Source organism: Oncorhynchus tshawytscha, linkage group LG25 (genome assembly GCF_018296145.1).
Source record: "Oncorhynchus tshawytscha isolate Ot180627B linkage group LG25, Otsh_v2.0, whole genome shotgun sequence".
NCBI classification, from domain to species: domain Eukaryota; kingdom Metazoa; phylum Chordata; class Actinopteri; order Salmoniformes; family Salmonidae; genus Oncorhynchus; species Oncorhynchus tshawytscha.
Genome location: NC_056453.1, coordinates 16,134,885 through 16,158,638, shown reverse-complemented (window position 1 = coordinate 16,158,638; position 23,754 = coordinate 16,134,885).

The window sequence follows — 23,754 nt, the reverse complement described above, 5'->3', positions numbered from 1 at the left end:
TCAGTTTGTTATATCTGGAGTACTTCTCCTGTTCTATCCGGTGTCCTGTGTGAATTTAAGTATGCTCTCTCTAATTCTCTCTTTCTTTCTCTCTCTCTCTCGGAGGACCTGAGTCCTAGGACCATGCCTCAGGACTACCTGACATGATGACTCCTTGTTTCTTCCTAGGTTTCTTCCTAGGTTTTGGCCTTTCTAGGGAGTTTTTCCTAGCCACCGTGCTTCTACACCTGCATTGCTTGCTGTTTGGGGTTTTAGGCTGGATTTCTGTGCAGCACTTTGAGATATCAGCTGATGTACGAAGGGCTGATATCTGTGTGCAATCTAAGAGTCACATGACTCTTTAAAGTAGCCACCCTTTGCCATGATGACGGCTTTGCACACGTTCTCTCAACCAGCTTCAATGTAGTCACCTGGAATGCATTTCAATTAACAGGTGTCTTGTTAATTTGAGGAATTTCTTTCCTTCTTAATGCGTTTGAGCCAATCAGTTGTGTTGTGACAAGGTAGGGGTGGGATCCAGAAGATATCCCTATTTGGTAAAAGATCAGGTCCATATTATGGCAACAACAGCAAGAACAGTTCAAATAAGCAAAGAGAAATGACAGTCCATCACTACTTTAAGAAATTAAGGTCAGTCAATATGGAACATCTCAAGAAATTTGAACGTTTCTTCAAGTGCAGCCGTAAAATCAATGAAGAACTATGAGGAAACTGGCTCTCTTGAGGACCACCAAAGGAAAGGAAGACCAAGAGTTACTTCTGCTGCAGAGGATAAGTTCATTAGAGTTGCACCTCAGATTGCAGCCCAAATAAATGCTTCACAGAGTTCAAGTAACAGCTTTCTGTGATTTATTTAGAATTCAAGGCACACTTAACCAGCATGGCTACCACAGCATTCTGCAGCGATACACCATCCCATCTGGTTTGGGCTTAGTGGGACTATCATTTGTTTTTCAAAAGGACAATGACCCAACACACCTCCAGACTGTAAGGGCTATTTTACCAAGAAGGTGTGTGATGGAGTGCTGCATCAAATGACCTGACCTCCACAATCATCCGACCTCAACCCAATTGAGATGGTTTGGAATGAGTTGGACCTCAGAGTGATGGAAAAGCAGCCAACAAGTGTGGGAACTCCTTCAAGGCTGTTGGAAAAGCATGCTTGGTGAAGCTGGTTGAGAGAATACCAAGGCTGTGCAAAGCTGTCAGCAAGGCAAAGGGTGGCTATTTTGAAGAATCTAAAATTAGTTTAACACTTGTTTGGTTACGACGTGATTCCATGTGTGTTATTTCATAGTTTGATGTCTTTACTATCATTCTACAATGTAGAAATAAAGAAACATAAAGAAAAACCTTTGAATGAGTAGGTGTGTCCAAACTTTTGACTGGTACTGTACATGACAATAGGTCATAAGTCCCAAAGAGGGAGCTCTGAGCTCTGAGCATTAGGCAAGCCACGTTTGACATCAATATCTATTATGTGTATTTACATTAGAATGATAATAAAATGGCAATTTTTTTCAAATGTTGCATAAGAAAGATTTGCCTCTTGTGTTGTCATGATATGTGTCATAACCTGTCATAACACTGTCATAACATTGTCATAACACTCATGTCAGCTGTTATGACCAATGACATTGTTATGACCGTGTTATAACATGTTATGCCGCTAGGCGTCAAATAAAGTGTTACCGAATCCTCACACTCCTGCTCTGAAGCACAGCAGCTATTGACTGTAGCAATCATCTCCCATCAATAAAGACAATAGCCTATAATTATCTCAACTCCACAAAGTATGTATGCGTTAGCACAACCACAGAGGGCAGAGGAAAATAAAATGCTCACACTGTGAGGAAAACCTGCCAGCCTGTGAATAGGCCTAAAAACAGTCTCAGGTAGGTGTGTTTTGGAGGGGAGCGATCGAGCCCCGGGCCATGATTTCATTTGTAGCGACAACGCCTGAAAAACGTAATTAATTGAACAATACCATGTTCCTTTTCCAACAGAATTTTTCACCAATTGTAGCCCGAGGTACAGCTATCTGTTGTTTGTTTCCAGGTACCTAAGCTCCTAAATGAGAGAGAAAATAATGCAATCTGGATTAAACGGAAATCTGAGTCTTGTTGCCTTCAGGGGCAGTGCATATAAACAAGCTGAATGTGCTAACAATAAAATTAGCTAAATTACTATGTTCTGCAGTTCAAATGGAAAAAAGGAAAGAGCTTTTATTTTTCATTTGTTTTTTTATTTGTCAAACAAGCATTTTAATTTATGATATACTACAAGTAAACAAGTGAAATGCTAAACACGCACACACACGTCATCATCATCGTTATTGTTCTCCAGAAACTCTTTTTGTGATGCACTTGCTCTAGTGAGGGGAAGATATGCCATCCTCCTGCTAATGTAGCAAAGAGGAGTAGTTTTCATTGCAAAAAGGGGTAACTAAGCCAAAGTCCCATGAAAACAGATGCCTCGTGGTATTTTGACTACATTTTCTCACTTCAAAGTCTCTGCATCCACGATACTGCCCACTGGAGCCCTGGCATCAATTTTAAAGTTTAAAGTGGTTAATCAACATAAAGAAAGAACAACCAAGAACCTTGTCTTTATTACCATCACAGTACATGCCATGGACCGATGGTTAGAGTTTGTGCGTGCATGGACTTGAGTTGAGATGTTGACAATTGTGTTCTTTTGAGTTTTTGATGGCGCTGGAACTAGTGTTAAAATGTATTGTTTTCCACTATTGGTTTCAACAGAAATCCAATCATGTTTTATGCTGTTATGTTTCCTATCCTAAAATGGCTGAACTTTCCTAACTCTCGGTGATGCCCGCTTGAGACCAGGCTTACTGAAGATGAGGAAAGTCTCCTAAAGAACAATCAACAATCAAACATTCAGTTTGCTCATCATGCACCTTGTTTGGAAAGCAAGGCAGCGACATTATTATTTTCCTTTTTTGCTAGCTTATCGTTATCACTTTGGAATAGGCCTAGATGTCTACCTTACAGTGCCTGCAGAAAGGTTTTCACACACCCTAACTTTTTCCGAATTGTGTTGTGTTACAGCATTATTTTTAAATGGATTACATTTGCTTAACAAGTCACATAATAAGTTGCATGTCAGTCTGTGTGCAATATATTTTTTTGAAGGACTACTTTATCTCTGTACTCCACACATACAATTATCTGTAAGGTCCTTTAGTCGAGCATTTCAAGCACAGATTCAAGCACAAACACCAGGGAGGTTTTCTAACGCTTCGCAAAGAAGGGCACCTATTGGTAGATGGGTACAAAAAAAAAATCCCTTTGAGAATAGTGAAGTTATTAATTGGATGATGTATCAATATACCCAGTCACTACAAAGATACAGGCGTCCTTCCTAACTCAGATTCAAGAAAGGAAGGAAACCACTCAGGGATTGCATCATGAGGCCAATTGTGACTTTAAAACAGTTGGAAAGTTTAATGGCCGTGATAGGAGAAAACTGAGGATGGATAACAACATTGTAATTACTCCACAATACTAACCTAAACGACAGAGTGAAAAGAAGGACGCCTATACAGAATACAAATATTCCACAACATGCATTTTGTTTGCAATAAGGCTCTAAAGTAAAACTGCAAAAACTGTGGCAAAGAAATTAACTTTATTTCATGAAGACAAAGCGTTATGTTTGGGGCAAATCCAACACATCACTGAGCACCACTCTTCGTATTTTCAAGCATGGTGGTGGCTGCATCATGTTATCGGTATGTTTGTCATTAGCAAGGATGCATTCCAACAGACACTGGGAGAAAGAAATCACCTTTAAGCACAAGGCCAAATGTACAGTGGAGTTGCTTACCAAGATGACATTAAATGTTCCTGAGTGGCCTAGTTACAATTTTTTACTTAAATCGGCTTGAAGATCCATGGCTTGAAAGACTTGAAAATCGCGATAGAGCATGGACAACAACCAAGTTGACAGAGCTTGAATTTTAACAATCCAGGTGTGCAGAGCTCTTAGAGATTTACCCAGAAAGACTTGATTCCAACATGTACTGACTCAGAGGATTGATTTCTTATGTAATCGAGATATACTGTATTAGTGTTTTATTTTTCATAATGTCTATATATTTTTTTCCCCCACTTTGACAGAGTGTTTTGTGTAGACCGTTGACAAAAAAAACACAATTAAATCAATGTTAATCCTTCCTTGTAAACACAACAAAATGTGGAAAAAAGTGATGGAAAGTGTTTTCATTCTGAAGTGAGAGGATGTGTTTCCTTGGCAGGACACTAATGATGAGAGCCTTTGTAGAGGTAGACTCTGGAGGTCACCTGCCACCGTTACTTACTCACAGCGCTTAATCTTCTAAGCCTTCTAAAGGCTGTTGACACACACTAACGGCTTTATAGAGAGGCAGGACACAAGGATGCAGCCTCCAGTCAGCAGGCATTTGACCATTGTCTGTTGGTGGAGTGAAGTTCAGAGCTAGTTTAACCAAGTTGGAAACCCTTTAACCCCGCAACTACCCTGGCTGATGGATGAATAATGGGCTCAGGAAACCACCACATTCCAACCAGACATGATTATATATATATATATATATATATATATATATATATATATATATATATATATATATATATATATATATATATATATATATATTATTACCTTTATTTAACTCGGCAAGTCAGTTAAGAACAAATTCTTATTTACAATGACTACCTACCAGAGAACAGTGGGGTTAACTGCCTTGTTCAGGGGCAGAATGACATATATTTTTTTATACCTTGTCAGCTTGGGGATTCAATCCAGCAACCTTTTGGTTACTGGCCCAAAGCTTGAACCACTAGGCTACCTGCCGACAGACACACGAACACACCCTCCACCTTTATCCGGCACTTAGCCATCTATTGTGTTCCTTTTCTCATACGAACAAACACACACACAAACACACACAGCTTCAGTGCTCTGTGGCATAATTTATCCCCTCTCTGTTTACTCGCTAAATTACAAAAATGATCAGCCCTGGCAGGAAACCACAGGGCAATTTTGTGTGTGCATGCGTGCGTGCGTGTGTTTGTTTGTTTGTATGTGTGTGTTTGTTCGTATGTGTAATAACAGGGCCTGACAAAGGGTTGATTAGCTCTGCCTTTCTCACCAAAACTGATCCTCAGACAGCCAGTCAGTTAGTAGGCTACACTGGGATTTCAGCAGTGCCTTGGCATGACTAAGACATTTTCTGGTAACCCGTTCGAAAAACACGTCAATGCAAGCGTGCTGACAGGACTGGAGTAGCTCGATAATAAAGAGGGTGTTCAAAATCAGTGGTTTTAGTAACGTTTTTAAATGTTATCTTATGTTGCTGGCAAACATCTGTGGACTTGAGTTAGCATATCGTTTAGAGTTGATAAGTATTTATTGATATCTATTGACAGTAACTTGCACTATGTGACGGCGATTTTTGTTATCAAAAGATTAGAGTCAGCATTACCACATTATACAATTTTTTGTCTACTCAGGTGTCATGTTTGGAACTTAAACACATGTCTAGTTCACTTCCATTCGCGATTTCTCCAGGCTAATTAAATCCAAATCAATAGTTGCCCTTGCAAAAAAATATGGCAGTTTTGAAACTGCAGTAAATGTGCACTAGCGGCAGTCGACTGTGGTACTGCAATTGAACTGCAATTATACTGCACTTATACTGCAAAATTACTTCAGTAAAAACATTGTTATTTGGACGCGGTATTTGCTGCATACCGCAGTTATACTGCACTCCAATGGCAGTTATACTGCAGTGTACTGCAGTTTTACTGCAATATTTTTTGTAAGGGTGACAGTGCTCTCTGACAGTGATGACATTGCAAAGTAAATGAAGTTGCTTTGAAAGTTTGCAGTGGATCAAGTCAAAGGCTTGCATATTCCACATAATGTATGTGACATAAACAAAAAATGTCACATGTAAATTCTGTGAAATGGACTCTGGAATCAATGGAACTCAATTGTTTCTTTGAACTCAGAGTTCCACTTTCTGAATTCCATTTTACTTCAGAGGTATATCCTGTGAGCTCTACCTGGGTATTGGGCTGAATGCCATTGACTTATAAACACACACGCACACACACACACACACATTGACATTTTCAAATATCTCTTCCCAATATGGCAATACAGACTCCATCATTCACATAATGTTTTCCTCATCATACTTTTTCATCTCTCATTTTGACTCTTTGTTTTCCAAATCAGATTTAGATTTGCTTGTATTGCTTCCTCTTTGTGAATCCTATATGAGCGTATTAGAGCATAGCAGCATATATTCATAGGGTCATACAGTGCATATCCCTCAAGGACAATGCTACCTAACCTCTCCTGTGTTGATGACTATGTGTTGGTGGATATACAGTATCATCAATATTTACCATATATCACAGCCTTTCAGGCCTTATTACTTTGCTAAACACCTATCACCAGTCTAAAACTGAACAGTAATTAGCTCTTTCTTACAACGACCTGGTTCTAAGATATTTGGCTGATTTGACTTCCAATTGGTTTAGTATTATAGACAGAGGCCTTGTTTACACATGTCTTCAGGCACTACGGGGTGCCTGAGGATATAGTGTCTGATCGAGGTCCCCAGTTCACATCAAGGGTCTAGAAGGCGTTCATGGAACGTCTGGGGGTCTTGGTCAGCCATACCTTAAGTTTTCACCCCGATAGTAACGGGCAGGTGGAGAGAGTAAACCAGGATGTGGGTAGGTTTCTGAGGGCCTATTGCCAGAACCGGCCGGGGGAGTGGGCAGCGTTCGTGCCCTGGGCAGAGATGGCCCAGAACTCGCTCCGCCCATCCTCCACTAACCTCACCCCCTTCCAGTGTGTGTTCTGGCTCCTTGGCATCAGAGTCAGACTGAGGCTCCTGCGGTGGATGACTGGTTCCAGCGCACGGAGGAAACATGGGGCACCCATGTCCACCTTCAGAACGCTGTGCTGCGCCAGAAAGTGTGTGCAGACCGCCACCGCAGTGAGACCCTGGTGTTCGCACTGGGGGACCAGGTCTGGCTCTCGTCCCGAAACCTGCCCCTCTGCCTGCCCTGCCGGAAGCTGGGTCTGCAGTTTGTGGGGCCATTTAAAGTCCTGAGAAGAGTGAACGAGGTATGTTATAGGTTACGGCTTCCCCCCCGATTACCACATTAACCCCCCATGTGTCTCTCCTCAGGCAGGTGGTGGCTGGCCCGCTCCAGGAGTCTGAGGTGTGGGAGGTTCCTCCGCCCCCTCTGGACATCGAGGCGGCCCCGGCGTACTCCGTTCGTTCCATACTGGATTCGAGACGTCAGGAGAGGGGCTTTTTAATTTTTTTTTTTTTTAAAGAATCCTCATCAATATACACACAATACCCCACAACGAGAAAGCGAAAAGTTTTTATAAATTTTTGCACATTTACTAAAAATAAAAAACAGAAATACCTTATTTACATAAGTACTCAGACACTTTTCTGTTAGACTTGAAATTGAGCACAGATGCATCCTGTTTCCATTGATCAGCCTTGAGATGTTTCTACATCTTGTTTTGTGTCCACATGTTGTAAATTCAATTGATTGGACATGATTTGGAAAGGCACACACCTGTCTATTTAAGGTCCCACAGTTGACAGTGCACGTCAGAGCAAAAACCAAGCCATGAGGTCAAAGGAACTCTACATAGCTCCAGAGTTTCTCTGTGGAGATGGGAGAACCTTCCAAAATGACAATCATCTCTGCAGTGCTCCACCAATCGGGACTTTATGAAAGAGTGGCCAGACGGAGTTTGCCAAAAGGCACCTAAAGGACTCAGATTATGAGAAACAAGATTCTCTGGACTGATGAAACCAAGATTGAAATCTTTTGGCCTGAATGCCAAGCGTCAAATCTGGAGGAAACTGGACCATGGTGGAGGCAGCATCATGCTGTGGAAGTGTTTTTAAGCACCAGGGACTTGGAGACTAGTCAGGATGTCGGGAAAGATGAACGAAGCAAAGTACAGAAAGATCCTTGATGAAAACCTGCTCCAGAGTGCTGAGGATAGCAGACTGGGGTGAAGGTTCACCTTCCAACAGGACAATGACCTTAAACACCCAGCCAAGACAATGCAGGAGTGGCTTCGGGACAAGTCTCCGAATGTCCTTGAGTGGCCCTGCCAGAGCCCAGACGAACCCGATCGAACATCTCTGGAGAGACCTGACCATAGCTGTGCAGCAATGCCCCCCATCCAACCTGACAGAGCTAGAGAGGATCTGCAGAGAAGAATGGGAGAAACTACCCAATTACAGGTGTGCCAAGCATGTAGCGTCTTACCCAAGAAGACTCGAGGCTGTAATCGCTGCCAAAGATGCTACAAAAAGGACTGAGTAAAGGTTCTGAATACTTATGTAAATGTCATATTTCTGTTGTTTATTTTTAATAGATTTGCAAAAATTCCCCCAAATTTGCCTTTGCTTGTAAGTATGGGGTATTGTGTGTAGACTGATTGGAAAAAATGATCAATTTTAGAATAAGGATGTAACCTAACAAAATGTGGAAAAACAGAAAGACAGAAACAGAAAGACAGAACAGAAAGAATTAACATGGCTCTTTTCCACCAGTTGCTGTATCATTACAGCTAGTCACAATTTGGCTAACGATAGCTATTATTTTGGCCTCAATCCCACACACCTGAATCAGCAATGAAACCAGCGATCAAACAATTGAATAGTGGTATTCAATATTTTACAGCGCAATTTGAGTTTTTTTTAGAGTCAGTATAGCAACGTAACGTTATTAATTTGTTCGTGTCCCTAGCTATTTCCATACTTTTCACACTGACACGGTATAAACAGCACTACAAGCTTCACTGTCATGGTGCACAGTCAGTACACAGGATCAGATGGTGACAGGTGTCCCAGCAGGATCAGATGGTGACAGGTGTCCCAGCAGGATCAGACAGCCAGGGAAGACCAGTCTACAGAGTGAATTTTGCATTATATTATAAGGATCAGTGAATGGATACAAAGTTCCATCTTGAGTTGATGGGTAGGATACAGTCTGGGATCTGGGAATAATGGCCATTTAAATTATTGAACCATTGATTCTATTCTTGGATAATATAACGTATAGATGTACACCAAGGTAATTCTTTGTCATGCGTCATCAGAGCAGGATCAGATGGTGACAGGGGTCTCATCAGGGTCAGGCAACCAGGGAAGACCAGTCTGTGACGGCGCTGAGGTGAACTTTTGCAGATGCAACACTTTATTCCCTCTGTGCAGCAAACACTGGACAAGCCAGATGCTTCACAGATTGAAACTATTTTAAGTCAGACTGACAAACCCTGTATCAAGGGTTGATAGAGGCTTTACCCGATGACACAAAACATGTAATACAAAAATGTGAGGAAAACCTGGGAGACACTTTTGATGATGATGATAGTGAATGGATACAGATATATAATATATAATATCAGGCATAAAATACTGCAGTTTAAGACCATCCGTAGAACCTACTATATGCCAGTGAAACTGAATGTCATGCACTAAGAATTGTAATACCTCTGCTGGAGGTGTAAAACACAAAAGAGGACATATTTGCTTATGTTATGCTCTCGTGAAGGCTGGCTGAATTCTGACAAGAGTAGGCTCATTTATCTCAGCATGTTTACAGATTTTCCCTTCTCCCTGTTTTTATTTGCTTGGAAAGGTTATCAGAAAAAACTGTGTAACCTAGCATTCATAGCAACTAAGCAATGCATTGCCATTCATTGGAAGGCTGGTTATCCTCCCACAATGTCACACTGGATGGCAGAAATGTCAAGTTACAGTATGTATCACTAGATTTGATTTATTACAAGATTAAGGGTATACTGTGCAACTTTCATAAGGTCTGTATGCCTTATATGGAATACTGCTCGACAAAAAGGAACCTGTAATGAAAACATGCCCATGTCAGGGGAGAGACCCATTTAGTCAATCCCTAGCTGCTGGGCTGCTCAGTCCTGGCCCTGGGGGTCTGTTGCACTAATGGATGTCACTCTGGCCTTGGTCTAACACACCCAGAACTAATAATGAATATTTCACTGAGACCCGAAAGCTGAGTTGTGTGTGTTGGGTTGGTGCGCTGCAGGGCGGTGGACCCCTAGGGGCAGGGCGATCCAGTTGCAGTAGATTGTGTGCAAGTAAAAAGAGCTCTACAGTACTACTAGGCCTATAATATGGATTGCAGTGCCCCCGTAATTATTGGGACAGTGAGGAATGTTTCATTCTCTTGGCTCTATACATCTATATATAAAAGTTTGGATTTAAAATCATACAGTGACTATGAAGGTAAAGTGCAGACCGTCAGCTTTTGTTTGAGAGTCACAAGAGGCAGTGATGTATGGGTGGATATACAGTATCACTAATATTTACCACATATTTTAGCCTCTCAGGCCTCATTACTTTGCTAAACACCTTTCACCATTCTATAACTTAAAATGAATGTGCTCTTCTCACAACGACCTGGTTCGAAGATATTGGGTTAATTTGAGTTTTATTTTGTTTGGTTTTATAAAGTATTTGCATTTTTCATTCCAGATTTGTATTCAACTTAGATCAATGTTATCTTGTCATATGTAAGATACATTTGAATTTGTAGTGTGTGATTCCAAGGTCTAGTGTGAACAGCATGGCTTGTATAAGGAACACGTTACTGTGACCTTGTCTTCACTGTACTTAGATATCATTAAAGAACAGGCAGCAGTCTACCCTTTGAACTTCTATAAGCTGCTATTTTCAGACCTCCCCTGCCCTGCCTCCCCTGCCTTTCCCTGACACGGCCCTTCCTTTCCCATCTCTCTGCCCCTCTCTCCCAAACCCTCCCTAATCTATTCCCCTCGCCCCTCTCTCTCTCTCTCTGTCTCTCTCTGTCTCTCTCTCCAGTACCCCCACCCTCCCCTCTCTCTCTCTGCTCCTCTAACAGGCTGTTCATCAGTGAAATCGGTCACACCGCACCACCAGCAGCCTGCCTCAGCATACCAGGGACTGGTACTGGGGCCAAACACACACACTGGGGCCAGTGGTTACCCCATTGCCGATATGGTACAACACAGAGGCCAGGGCCTCAGGCAATCAATGAGCTAAAGAGGGGGTGAGACAGTGAGTGAGGCGGGGGGAGAGGGAGAGAAGGAGGGAGAGAATCAGGGAGAGAGGGGGAGAGAAATAGAGAAAGGGAGAAAAAGAAAGCAAGAGGGAGGAATAGAGAACGAACCCCTGAAACAAGGAGACTGTCGAACAATGCAGCTCCACTAGATTGCTCTGAGAGCTGCTCTCAGCTTGGCACCAATCATAGTCGAGTCTCTCTGCTCCCGTAGTCTAGGCCTGTAGCTCTGGGGTCATTCCAGTTCACTGTTTTAACGAGAAATATTCCACCAATATTCCTGGCCTGATCCCCTGTCTGATCCCTACGTGCTCCCTCACACACAGAAACACACACGAAAACCATCAAAAAAGGGTTACTCACCTCATGAATATAATACATTAAACCACCTCCTTTAGACCAGCAGTATACAACAATATTTGCGCGCAACAGGAGCTGCTTTCGGATCTGTTACGGCTACCAGGTCCAAGGTGGGACATTTAAATGATTGATTTGAAGCTATGACCTTTCCTGTTGCCAGCTAAATGTGCATAAATGGATGGGAAGACACACTAATTTGCTGAGTGGCTCTGTCTGGGTCCATCCAGGTGATTGCAGCAAGCTGTTTTAGGGAGGTGATTGTGGTGTCAGAGGTCTGTTTAGTCTATTGCCTCTCTCATGGGCTTCCTTTGTGAGGAACACTGCAAAGGTTGTGATGGGGAATTTACTGAGGGTGGGCTTATAGAGAACATCAAGACATTATTGAGTAGGGTCTTGCAGGATGTCTGGCTAGAATTGTTACTTTGTTATTTTAGCGTTGAATCCCACGTTAAAATCTGTGTGCCAAAGTCACAAGACTTTCCAGTAGTCATGCAGTATGTAATGCATTCCAGATGTTGATGAATTTGTGTGACCTATGCATCATCTGACTAGATGAGTGAGATGAGTGAGATCTATGTGGCATCTCCCTCCACAGCCTGTATTACCTCTCCCTTTCTCTCTCCTTCCCCCTCTCTTGCTCACTCTCTCTTTCTCTCACTCCGTGCCCCCATATTACCATCAATCACCATAATACAGACACAGTCATCCATTTTTCAGACCCGACAGAATAATACAACAGTGGCGTGTGCAGAGAGAGAGAGAGAGAGAGAGAGAGAGAGAGAGAGAAGTCGTCCATTTGTATTTATTCCCTCTCTTTTCCCCTGCCGTTTGACATGGCCTGTCAAGGTGTGAATTTAGGTTGCTGCCCGCCAATAGAGAAAGACAAAGAAACCCAGCTCAGGCGCTAATTGACTCAGTGCTACTCATTAGATTACTTAATCCTAGGAAACAAATAGCTTGGAGCCTTATTTAAACACCTCCACAATCACCCATGTTGACTCTGGGAGGGCTGGAGATGCTTGGAGGGCTGTATAGGTGCATCCGGGTTAGACCTGAATAAATACACACAGAGAAATGGGAGGAAGGGATTTGAATAAGGAAGGTGAATTTAATGTAATTCCAGTTCACCGTTACGATGATCTGTCTGTCGTTTGCCCATTATCAGCCTCAAAATGTTATCCTGTCAAGTTTTTCAAAAAAGCTTTGAATCAAGCAATTGAAGCTTACAGTGTGTCAACTGGCCGTGCTCCCAGCAGGCTATGCGGTGCCAATGGTAAAAGATGACCATCAACCAATTGATGCTTATGTCAATATGTTACATTCAATGGGAAAATATGATCGTCACAGGGTTGATGCTTATGTCAATAGATTTGCAGTTAATGGGAAAGAGATGAGTGTCAACCTAAGGAAGCTTATGTCAATACATCGTGTCACATGGTTGATGCTTTTGTCAGTTCATTGCATTGAATGGGAATAGATGAGGGTCACAATGTTGAGGCTTATGTCAATACATTGCAGTCAATTGGAAAAGCCTCAACCCAATTGATGCTTCTGTCATTACATTGCATTCAATGGGAAAAGATGAGGGTCAACCAATTGTTGCGTAGGTCAATGCATTATAATCAATGGGAAAATATTATTTCCCCTCTCACTTCTCTCTCTCGCTCTCTCTCTCTTTCTCTCTCTCTCTCTCTCTCTCTCTCTCTATCCTTCTCTCCCTACTTCTCTCTCCTCTTTTGCCACCCTCCTCTTCTCCCTCCCTTCGTTCACCCCCACCAGCCCCTCCCTCCCTCCATCTCTCACTTTCTTGCTCCCTGCTATCTCCCGCCTCCCTATCTCTCTCCACTCCCTCTTCTCTTTCCCCCTCCCTCCTTCACCCTCTCCCTCTCTTTTGGGGTAAGATGTAGGCGCTGAGGAGGGCGCACGTCTTCCCGATTCCTGCTCGACTTTGCTTTTTTACTGCTATTTCTGTGTTAAATATCACTTTGTTTACTCAGAATGTTTATGCAATAATTTCCTACAGCAGACAAGCACTTCTGGATCATGAAGCACAGGGTCCCCTCAGGGCCCCAGCCCCCAGGGGTGTGTCCTCAGCCCTCTGCTGTACTCCCTGTTCACACACGGCTACGTGACTTTGCATGACACTAACTCCATCATAAAGTTTGCTGACGACACCTCGTTTGTAGGCCTGATAACCAACAATGATGGGAGAGGTAGGTGAACTGGCATTGTCGTGCAAGGACAACAACCTCTCCCTCAACATCGGCAATACAAAGAAGTTGATTGTTGACATCAGGAGGCAGAAGAGGGAACACGTCAATGAACCACATCAACGGGACTGCAGTAGAGAGAGTCAGCAGTTTTACATTCCTCGCCGTCTACATCACAGAGGATGTGTCATGGACCAACAACACCACCACTCTTGTCAAAAGGGCGCAACAGCACCTCTACTTCATAAGGTCGCTGAAGAAATTCGGCAAATGCCACCCCGGGTCCCCTCCAAATACTACCGCTGAATCATCGATAGCCTCATGACCAGTTGTATCATGGCCTGGTAAAGAAATTGCTTTGTCCACAATCACAAGACTATCCAGCGGGTGGTGAAGAAGACCCAATACATCACTAGGGCCATGTTCCCACCCATCCATACCTGAAACGGTGCCTGAAATAGTTCTGCAGTTTTACTAATGACCCCACACATCCCAGCCACGAGCTGTTTACTCACTTTACTCACTCACTGCCATCGGGCAGACAGTATCGGATTATGAGGTCTGATACAGTTTCTATCTACAAGCCATCAGACTGCTGAACACATGAACTGGACTGACCACCTGCACAGGCTCTCCGCACCTTAGCACACATCCACATCCACACATATACAGTAATGCTACACACACATAACAACAGCTGTTACAGATGATTATTTACACAATTTAAACACTTGCCCCCAACCCCCCCCCCCCTCTTCCATGATATGTGTGTAAATACTGTACTATAAATTGTGCCTTCCTGTATTATACTTACACTAAAATGTTTATTCTATTCTTCTGAGCCATTTACTTTACATTCGTATTCTTATTTTCTATTCTTTCTTATTGTTGTTGCAGTGTCGAGAAGGAACTTGCAAGCAAGCATTTCTTTGGACAGTGGCCGCTCAGCAAGGAAGAAGCCACTGCTCCAAAAACGCCATAATAAACGGTTTGCAACGGCACATGGGAACAAAGATCATACTTTTTGGAGAAATGTCCTCTGGTCTGATGAAACAAAAATAGAAGTGTTTGGCCATCATTTTTTTGTCTTGGTTGTTGTATGTGTCGAACTGCATCACTTTATTTTGGCCAGGTCGCAGTTGCAAATGAGAACTTGTTCTCAACTAGCCTACCTGGTTAAATAAAGGTATAATAAAAAATGATGACCATCGTTATGTTTGGAGGAAAAAGGGGGAGGCTTGCAAGCCAAAGAACACCATCCCAACCGTGAAGCACGGGGGTTTGCTGCTGATTTGCTGCAGGAGGGACTGGTGCACTTCACAAAATAGATGGCATCATGAGGCTGGAAAATTATGTGGATATAATTGAAGCAACATCTCAAAACATCAGTCAGGAAGTTAAAGCTTGGTCGCACATGGGTCGTCCAAATGGACAATGACCCCAAGCATACTTCCAAAGTTGCGGCAAAAGGGCTTAAGGACAACAAAGTCAAGGTATTGGAATGGCCATCACAAAGCCATGACCTCAATCCTATAGAACATTTGTGGGTAGAACTGAAAAAGCGTGTGTGAGCAAGGAGGCCTACAAACCTGACTCAGTTACACCAGCTCTGTCAGGAGGAATGGGCCAAAATTCATCCAATTTATTGTGGGAAGCTTGTGGAAGGCTACCCGAAAGTTTGAACCAAGTTGAAAAATGTAAAGGCAATGCTACCAAATACTATTTGAGAGTATGTAAACTTCTGACCCACTGGGAATGTGATGAAAGAAATAAAAGCTGAAATAAATGATTCTTTGTACCTACTATTATTCTGACATTTCGCATTCTTAAAATAAAGTGGTTATCCAAACTGACCGAAGACAGGGCATTTTTACTAGGATTAAATGTCAGGAGTTGCGAACAATTTTGTTTAAATGTATTTGGCTAAGGTGGTTGTAAACTTCCGACTTACATAGGTTGATACATTGCATTCAAGGCAAAAAGTTAGTGACACAGCTGCAATGGGTAAATTGGTGGCAGGCAGACAGACAGACAGGCCGACAGACAGACACAGACAGGCAGGCAGGCAGACAAACACAGGCAAGCAGACAGGCAGGCAGAGAGAGAGAGAGAGAGAGAGAGAGAGATGCAGTTTCAAGTCAGTAAATAATATGTGACCAATATCCTCTTCAGAATGACTTCTAACAAGACTCTTAGCCTCTCAAACTGCAAGATCATTATGTCCAATGGAGGTCAAAAATGCTTTTGTGTCGATTGTCTTCAAATTTCATATGCCGGGTCATGTCGGTTCGCCGGTCAAAAATATGTCAAATTTGGGAAGATTCAATATTTTTAACCCTTTGAAACCTGCCCCATGACCCCCAATATAGTCACTTCCGAAGAGTTAGATAGGTGGTACTGGCACTGACTAAGATGGTCACTTCGCTTTGAGTTCTATGCAGTATTTTTTATTTTTTTATGCTTTATTTCGGGGTTTTTTCTGTATTATTTCTTACATTGTTACCCTCTGAAATCTTAAGTCTTTTTACATACAGCCGGGGAGAACTATTGGATATAAGAGCTACGTCAACTTACCAACATTACGACCAGGAATATGACTTTCCCAAAGCGGATCCTCTGTTCGGACCTCCACCCAGGAGAATGGATAAAATTCCTGTAGGCTATTCAAAACCACAGAAGTGGCAGACGAAGCGACCACCTGGTCAGGCTACGTAGACGTCGCACACCACTCCCGAGTATACTACTTGCCAATGTCTAGTCTCTTGAAAACAAGGTAGACAAAATTCGAGCAAGGGTTGCCTTCCAGCGAGACATCAGAGATTGTAAAATCCTCTGTTTCACGGAAACATGGCTCTCTCGGACTATGTTGTCGGAATTCAATGCAACGCGCAGACAGAAATAAACATCACTTTGGGAAAAAGAAGGGCAGAGGCGTATGCTTTATGATTAACGACTCATGGTGTAATCATAACAACATAAGGAAACTCAAGTCCTTCTGCTCACCCGATCTAAAATTCCTTACAATCAAGTGCCGGCCATTTTACCTACCAAGAGAATTCTTGTCAGTTCTAGTCACAGCTGTGTACATTCCTGCTCAAGCAGACACCAAGACGGCCATCAAGGACCTTCACTGGACCATATGCAAACTGGAAACCATGCATCCTGAGGCTGCATTTATTGTAGCTTGTGATTTTAACAAAGCAAATTTTACCTAAATTCTACCAGCATATTGATTGCGCTACGCGCATGCACAATACCCTCAACCAGTGCTACTCTAACTTCCGCAATGCATCCAAAGCCCTCCCCCACCCTGCCTTGGGCAAATCCGACCACGACGCCATCTTGCTCCTTCCGTCGTATAGGCAGAAACCCAAACAGGATGTACCAGTTACGAGCAGCCCGACCAGTCCGACCAATCGGAAGCCACGCTTCAAGATTGTTTTGATTTTGACTGGAAAATGTTCCGGTCTGCCTCAGAGAACAACATTGACCTATGCGCTGACTCGGTGAGTGTGTTTATAAAGAAGTGCATTGGAGATGTTGTACCCCACTGTGACTATTAAAACCTACCCTAACCAGAAACCGTGGATGGATGACGGCTGTCGCGCAAAACTGAAAGCGCAATCCAACACATTTAACAATGGAAAGAGGACTGGGAATATGTCTGACTATAAACAGTGTAGCTATTCCCTCCGCAATGCAATCAAACAAGCGACGGCTCAGACATGAGACTTATGTGGAAGGGTCTACAGGAAACCACGGACTACAAAAAGAAATCGAGAGCATCCTGTCGGGCCCACAGCCTGTTACGGCAACTGCACCGCCCTCAACCGCAAGGCTCTCCAGATGGTGGTGCAGTCTGCACAACGCATCACCGGGGGCAAACTACCTGCCCTCCAAGATACCTACAGCACCCGATGTCACAGGAAGGCCAAAAAGATCATCAAGGACATCAACCTCCCGAGCCACTGCCTGCTTCACACCGTTACCATCCAGAAGGTGAGATCAGTACATGTGCATTAAAGCTGGGACCTTCTATCTCAAAGCCATTAGACTGTTAAACAGCAATCACTAACTCAGAGAGGCTGCTGCCTACATTGAGTCACAATCACTGGCCCCTTAAATAAATGGATCACTAGTCACTTTATACAATGCAATCTAAATAATGCCACTTTAATAATGTTAACATATCTTACATTACTCATATCACATCTGTTGCACCTTGCCTATGCCGCTCGGCCATCGCTCATTCGTATACTTACTTACATGTACACATTCTCATTTACCCCTTTAGATTTGTGTGTATTAGGTAGTTGTTGGGGAATTGTTAGATTACTTGTTAGATATTACTGCACTGTCAGAACTAGAAGCATTCACATTTTGCTACACTAGCGTTAACATCTGCTAACCATGTGTATGTGACAAATACAATTTGATTTGATATTTGTGACCGGGGGACCTGGGGTCATGACCGGACATATGAAATTTGAAGTCAATTGACCCAAAAGCATTTTTGTACATCGTAGGACACAATGGTCTTGCAGTTTGGTAAGACTTAATTCACTGATTCAGAAAAGGATATTTGTCTCAATGTTTTTAGATGTTTTTAGCCTTGAAACTGTCTGTTTGTCTTTGGTTCTGTCCTTCTGTCTGCCTTTGTGTCTGTTTGCCTGCATGTTTCTGCCTGCCTGCCTGCCCGCCCATCTGTCTGCCTGCCTTTGTGTCAGTCTGTCTGCCTGCATCAGTCTGTCTTTCTGCATCTCTCCGTCTGCCCGCCCACCTGCCTATGAGTGATAGTGAGATTGAGTGTGAGACTGAGAGAATATCAACATTTGTTCCTAATCAGAATAAATCAGAAGTTGTATTGACATTTTGTAAAAATATGATAACCACCTCAGACAAAAGCTCCCTTTCATGAAGGCATGTATTCATTATTCATAATTTAGGTAATTCTGGCAATATTGACATTGTGATACACACAAGCACAAACATTCAGCCAACTCAGCAGAATAAAATCAAACTAATCACATGTAATGCTTCTTTAACTGCTAAGGTCAGGGAGACGGTGAATTAAGTATCACCTAAAGGTCTACAACACTCCCCCACTGACTCTTCCAAACTAGTCCAGAGAACCTGACAAGCTTACACTGTAGAATAGGGGAGTAGATAGCAAGGCCTTAATTAGCCATGGGGCCATGGTTAATATACAACTACCCCATGGGTCTGTCCAACAGTAAAACACATTCTAGTGGACTGGCCATGGCAATTGTGTTTCAACTACAGTAAAGTAGATATGACTGGACTGGGAATGCCCAGTGGGGGCCTGCGGGACATTACACCAATGCCCAGTGGGGGCTCTCTGGCCTTTAGACCAAAACCTTGGCTTCCCACAATACAATAGGGCTCATTAGGGATGCTGCAAGGCAAGGTAATATAACGTACCAGTCAAAAGTTTGGACACCAACAGTACTCATTCCAGGGTTTTTCTTTATTTTTACATTGTACAATAATACAGAAGACATCAAAACTATGAAACAACACATATGGAATCATGGAGTAACCAAAAAAAAAGTTAAATAAATCACAATATATTTTATACTTGAGATTCTTCAAAAGTAGCCACCCTTTGCCTTGATGACAGCTTTGCACACTCTTGGCATTCTCTCAACCAGCTTCATGAGGTAGTCACCTGGAATGCATTTCAAGTAACAGGTGTGCCTTGCTAAAAGTAGCCCTATTTGGTAAAAGACCAAGTCCACATTATGGCAACAACAGCTTAAATGAGCAAAGAGAAATAACAGTCCATCATTACTTTAAGACAGGGGAGGGCAACTCCAGTCCTCGAGGGCCTGATTGGTGTCATACTTTTTCTCCATCCCTAGCAAACACAGCTGATTAATCAAATTGCATTCTAAACTGAAGATCATGATTAGGTGGTTATTGGAGTCAGGTGTGTGAGCTGGGGCTGGGGTAAAACTGTGACACCAATCAGGCCCTCGAGGACTGGAATTGCCCACTCCTGCTTTAAGACATGAAGGTCAGTCAATCCGGAAAATTGCAGTCGCAAAAAGCCCTATGATAAAACTGGCTCTCAAACAGACTGCTGAGAGTCACATCTGCTGTAGAGGATAAGTTCATTAGAGTTACCAGCTTCAGAATTTGCATCCCAAAATAAATGCTTCACAGAGTTCAAGTAACAGAAACATCTCAACATAAACTGTTCAGAGGAGACTGCAGTGACTCAGGCATTAATGGTCAAATTGCTGCAAAGAAACCACCACTAAAAGACACCAATAATAAGAAGAGACTTGCTTGGGCCAAGAAACACAAGCAATGGAAATTAGACTGGTGGAAATCCGTCCAGGGGTCTGATTGAGATTTTTGGTTCCAACCGCCATGTCTTTGCGAGACGCCATCCCATCATGTTTGCACTTAGTGGGACTATCATTTGTTTTTCAACAGGACAATGACCCAACATACCTGCAGTCTGTGTAAGGGCTATTTGACCAAGAAGGAGAGTGATGGAGGGCTGTATCAAATGACCTGGCCTCCACAATCACCCAACCTCAACCCAATTGAGATGGTTTAGGCTGAGTTGGACTGCAGAGTGATGGAAAAGCAGCCAACAAGTTCTCTGCATATGTGGGAACTCTTTCAAGACTGTTGGAAAAGCATTTCAGGTGAAGCTGGTTGAGAGAATGCCAAGAGCGTGCATAGCTGTTTCAAGGCAAATGGTGGCTGTTTTGAAGAGTCTAAAATCTAAAATATATTTTGATTTGTTTAAGACTTATTTGTTTACTACATGATTCCATATGTGTTATTTCATAGTTGATGTTTTCACTATTATTCTACACTGTAGAAAATAGCAAAACCCTAGAATGAGTAGGTGTGTTAACTTTTGACTGATACTGTATAATTAATCAATAAGGCCCATGGGGTGTGGAATATGTTCAATATACCACGGCTAAATATTTTTAGTTTTTCCACGACGCAACAGAGTGCCTGGATTCAGCCCTTAGCCATGGTATATTGGCCATATAGTACAAACTCCCTAAGTGCCTTATTGCTATTATAAACTGGTTATGAAAGTAAATAGAGCCGTAGAAATAGAGCTTTTGTCATGCCAATCAGCATTCAGGGCTTGAACCACCCAGTTTATAATATATAATAATTACATGCCATTTAGCTTAAAAGACGCTTAAAAGAAACTGTCACACGTGCATATATTTTATGCATTGGTGGTTCCGGGAATTCGAACCCACTAACCTGGCATAACAAGCAACATGCTCTACCAATTAACCTACAAAGGATCACCTCATGTCAAAGTCAGGCAAAGAGATCAATATTGCAACACTGAGGAGAATGCCAGTGACTCTGAAAGAGTAGATGTCTTCTGAGGTGGTGAACTCAGGGGAGGGGGGAGATCCACTCCTGGACATGGGGGAGGACTCTGTTCTTCTGTTTAGTCAGTAATTGGTTCTATTTACTCATATTTAATGGTTCTACTTCAGCATTCTAATTCCCGAAATATATTAACTACAATTTCTCCTTAAGGGTTTTCCTCTCATCAAGCAATCATGAAAAAAAAGTCTAAGGCTTATTTCTGTTGTGGTCATCTTACAGGTGAGGACAGCAAGAGAAAAGAAAACTTTTGACTAGAGAGAGATCGCCTGGAGTCTCTCCCACCAAGCTGAGACATTACAACAAAGGTATTTGATGTTGTTGTTCATGTTCCCTCTTCAGGGGTCGTACAGAGATGTGGCTGGGGATCGGAGTATGGAAATGTTGACATTCTACATTTTCTCTCCAAACGTTTATTGGTAAAAACCAAAGGTCTACAGAGAGAGAGGGGGGGCATGACTATTTGTCTTTCTTTAATTTCCTTTTCTTCTACCTCCCAGGACTCTGAGTAAAATGTTGAAAGCATTTGGTGTAGAGGAGCCTCTGTGGCAGCACAATGCCATCCTAGAGCGTTGGTCTGCCTGCCTTCCTGCCCGCCTGCCTGCTGTAACCTTTACCGGGGCACGCAGTCAGGGGAGCCCCTCTGAAAGCTGAAGGCTAATTTGTCTACGTCACATAAATGATGGTTGTCTGGAGGGTCTGGATGAGCGATCAATGTTCAACAAAAAGGGCAGTCAATGAGATATTGAGTGAGTGAGTTTTTGTGTTTTGTTTAGTTCTTTTCTGTTTCGGTCTTGTATTTTTATACCTGCTGGGTCGTTGGGTAGATGGAAATTTAAGCTGAAAGTACAAGCACGCACACACACAAATACCGACACACACACACACACACACACACACACACACAGTCTGTATCGAGAGTTACACTTCCATCCTTTTTTGTGACCAAAAAAGTCAATTACAGTAAAAGATGTCTCTCCATGTTCAGGTTCGTCTTGTGGTATATGTGACAATGATCTATTGACGTTTCCCTCTCTGCCAGCTTCGCCTCAGGACAAACACATTAACCTGATTACTATGCCAACTGACAGAGGACAGGCATGAAATCTAAATGAGCCTGTGTGAGGAAAATAAGAGATTTCTGTCGGGAGAAATACATTTCAACACACGAACGCAGGCACGCACACTGGCACACACAGTTAGCGGCGGCAGGTAGTCTAGCAGTTAGAGCATTGGGGTATTAACTGAAAGGTTGCTAGTTTGAATTCCCAGGCCAACTACATGAAAAATCTATCAATCCGCCCTTGAGGCTCTTAACCCTATTTGCTCTAGGGTCGCCGTCAATAATGGCTGATCCCTGGCCGTGATCCAACTCTCCGAGGGTGTCTCAAGAGGAGTGGGATATGCACATTTCTATTTCACACCACACAGGTTATACACTTGTGTGAAACAGGACAAATATAAGCACACCCTAATTGACCTTTGACACACAAGATCCAGCAGACATTGAGATTTGTCACCAATACTGTCGTCAAGAGAAGACTGAAACACAAACGGAGCTTCTCATTTCCCCTCTCTCTCAGCTAGGCATCAGTTAGGTGGGACATTGTTCTCTCCTCTTCGGAGATATAGAGCCTTGGGACGTTTCTGCTTGTTATTTTAGCTCGATGACATTCTGTGGGCACAAACAGGAGGAAAAACAAGTTTAGGTTCCTGTAGTACCTCCTCTGTTTCAAATCAGTTTCTTTCCACACACCCTGCAGCGTAACTGTTTATAGCTGCAGTGTTTGTGGTTTGCTTCCTGTCTTTTCCAGCATGGTGCCAAGTCTCGTGTTATGTGTGTTGAAGCTGCCAGCTTTAGGACGTGTGCTGTAGTAGCTTCATTTGTTGTGCATATTACGTTAATATGTGCAATGCTGCTTCCCTGTCTCCAGATCCTTGTTATATCTCTGGGCAGAATTATGCGCAGCGGGACTCACCAGCAGTTAATATGCATCATACTGTAACTGTGCACAAACACATACTCACTGTCCCATTATTGTCGCTACGGCTGCCCCAAAATGAGAGGCTACTAATTACCATCACTAATCAAACGCTTCTGGTCTGAAAGCACTTACCGGCATTCCCACCATTTTGCCATTCCCCCATAGTTAAGAGGGCCTTTATGGGTGATGAACTAAGCCATTCACAGTAATGAGAGCCCAAAGAACGCAGGTCAAGCTCTTCATATTACAGCAGTGTATTGAGTCACGGGTATTAAGTCAATTGGAGGGTGAAATTTCTCCACGGCAGGCGATGTTAGAATGTTAAAATTGACTGCATGCTTTAGTTAACAGTTTTCTTTAGGTTCTAAGTAGCATTGTTGTGTAAATCTATTGTATGTGCCATCTGCCCTGTGTTGAGTGTAAGGTTAAATAACATTGTATACATGTCATATGTAATGGGCTACATTGTGGTTGTAATCTGGTTACTTGATCTATTCAACCAGAATACCATTTGGATAAAAAAAATGGTGTCATAATGATATCCCATGCCGAATTCTGCCCACTGGGCATGGGCAATACCGAGTTCAGGTGGGTTAAAGTTTAGCTTGGGTAACAACAAGGTGTGCTTTCCATCAATCACGTTAGGGTTGAGTTCAAGAT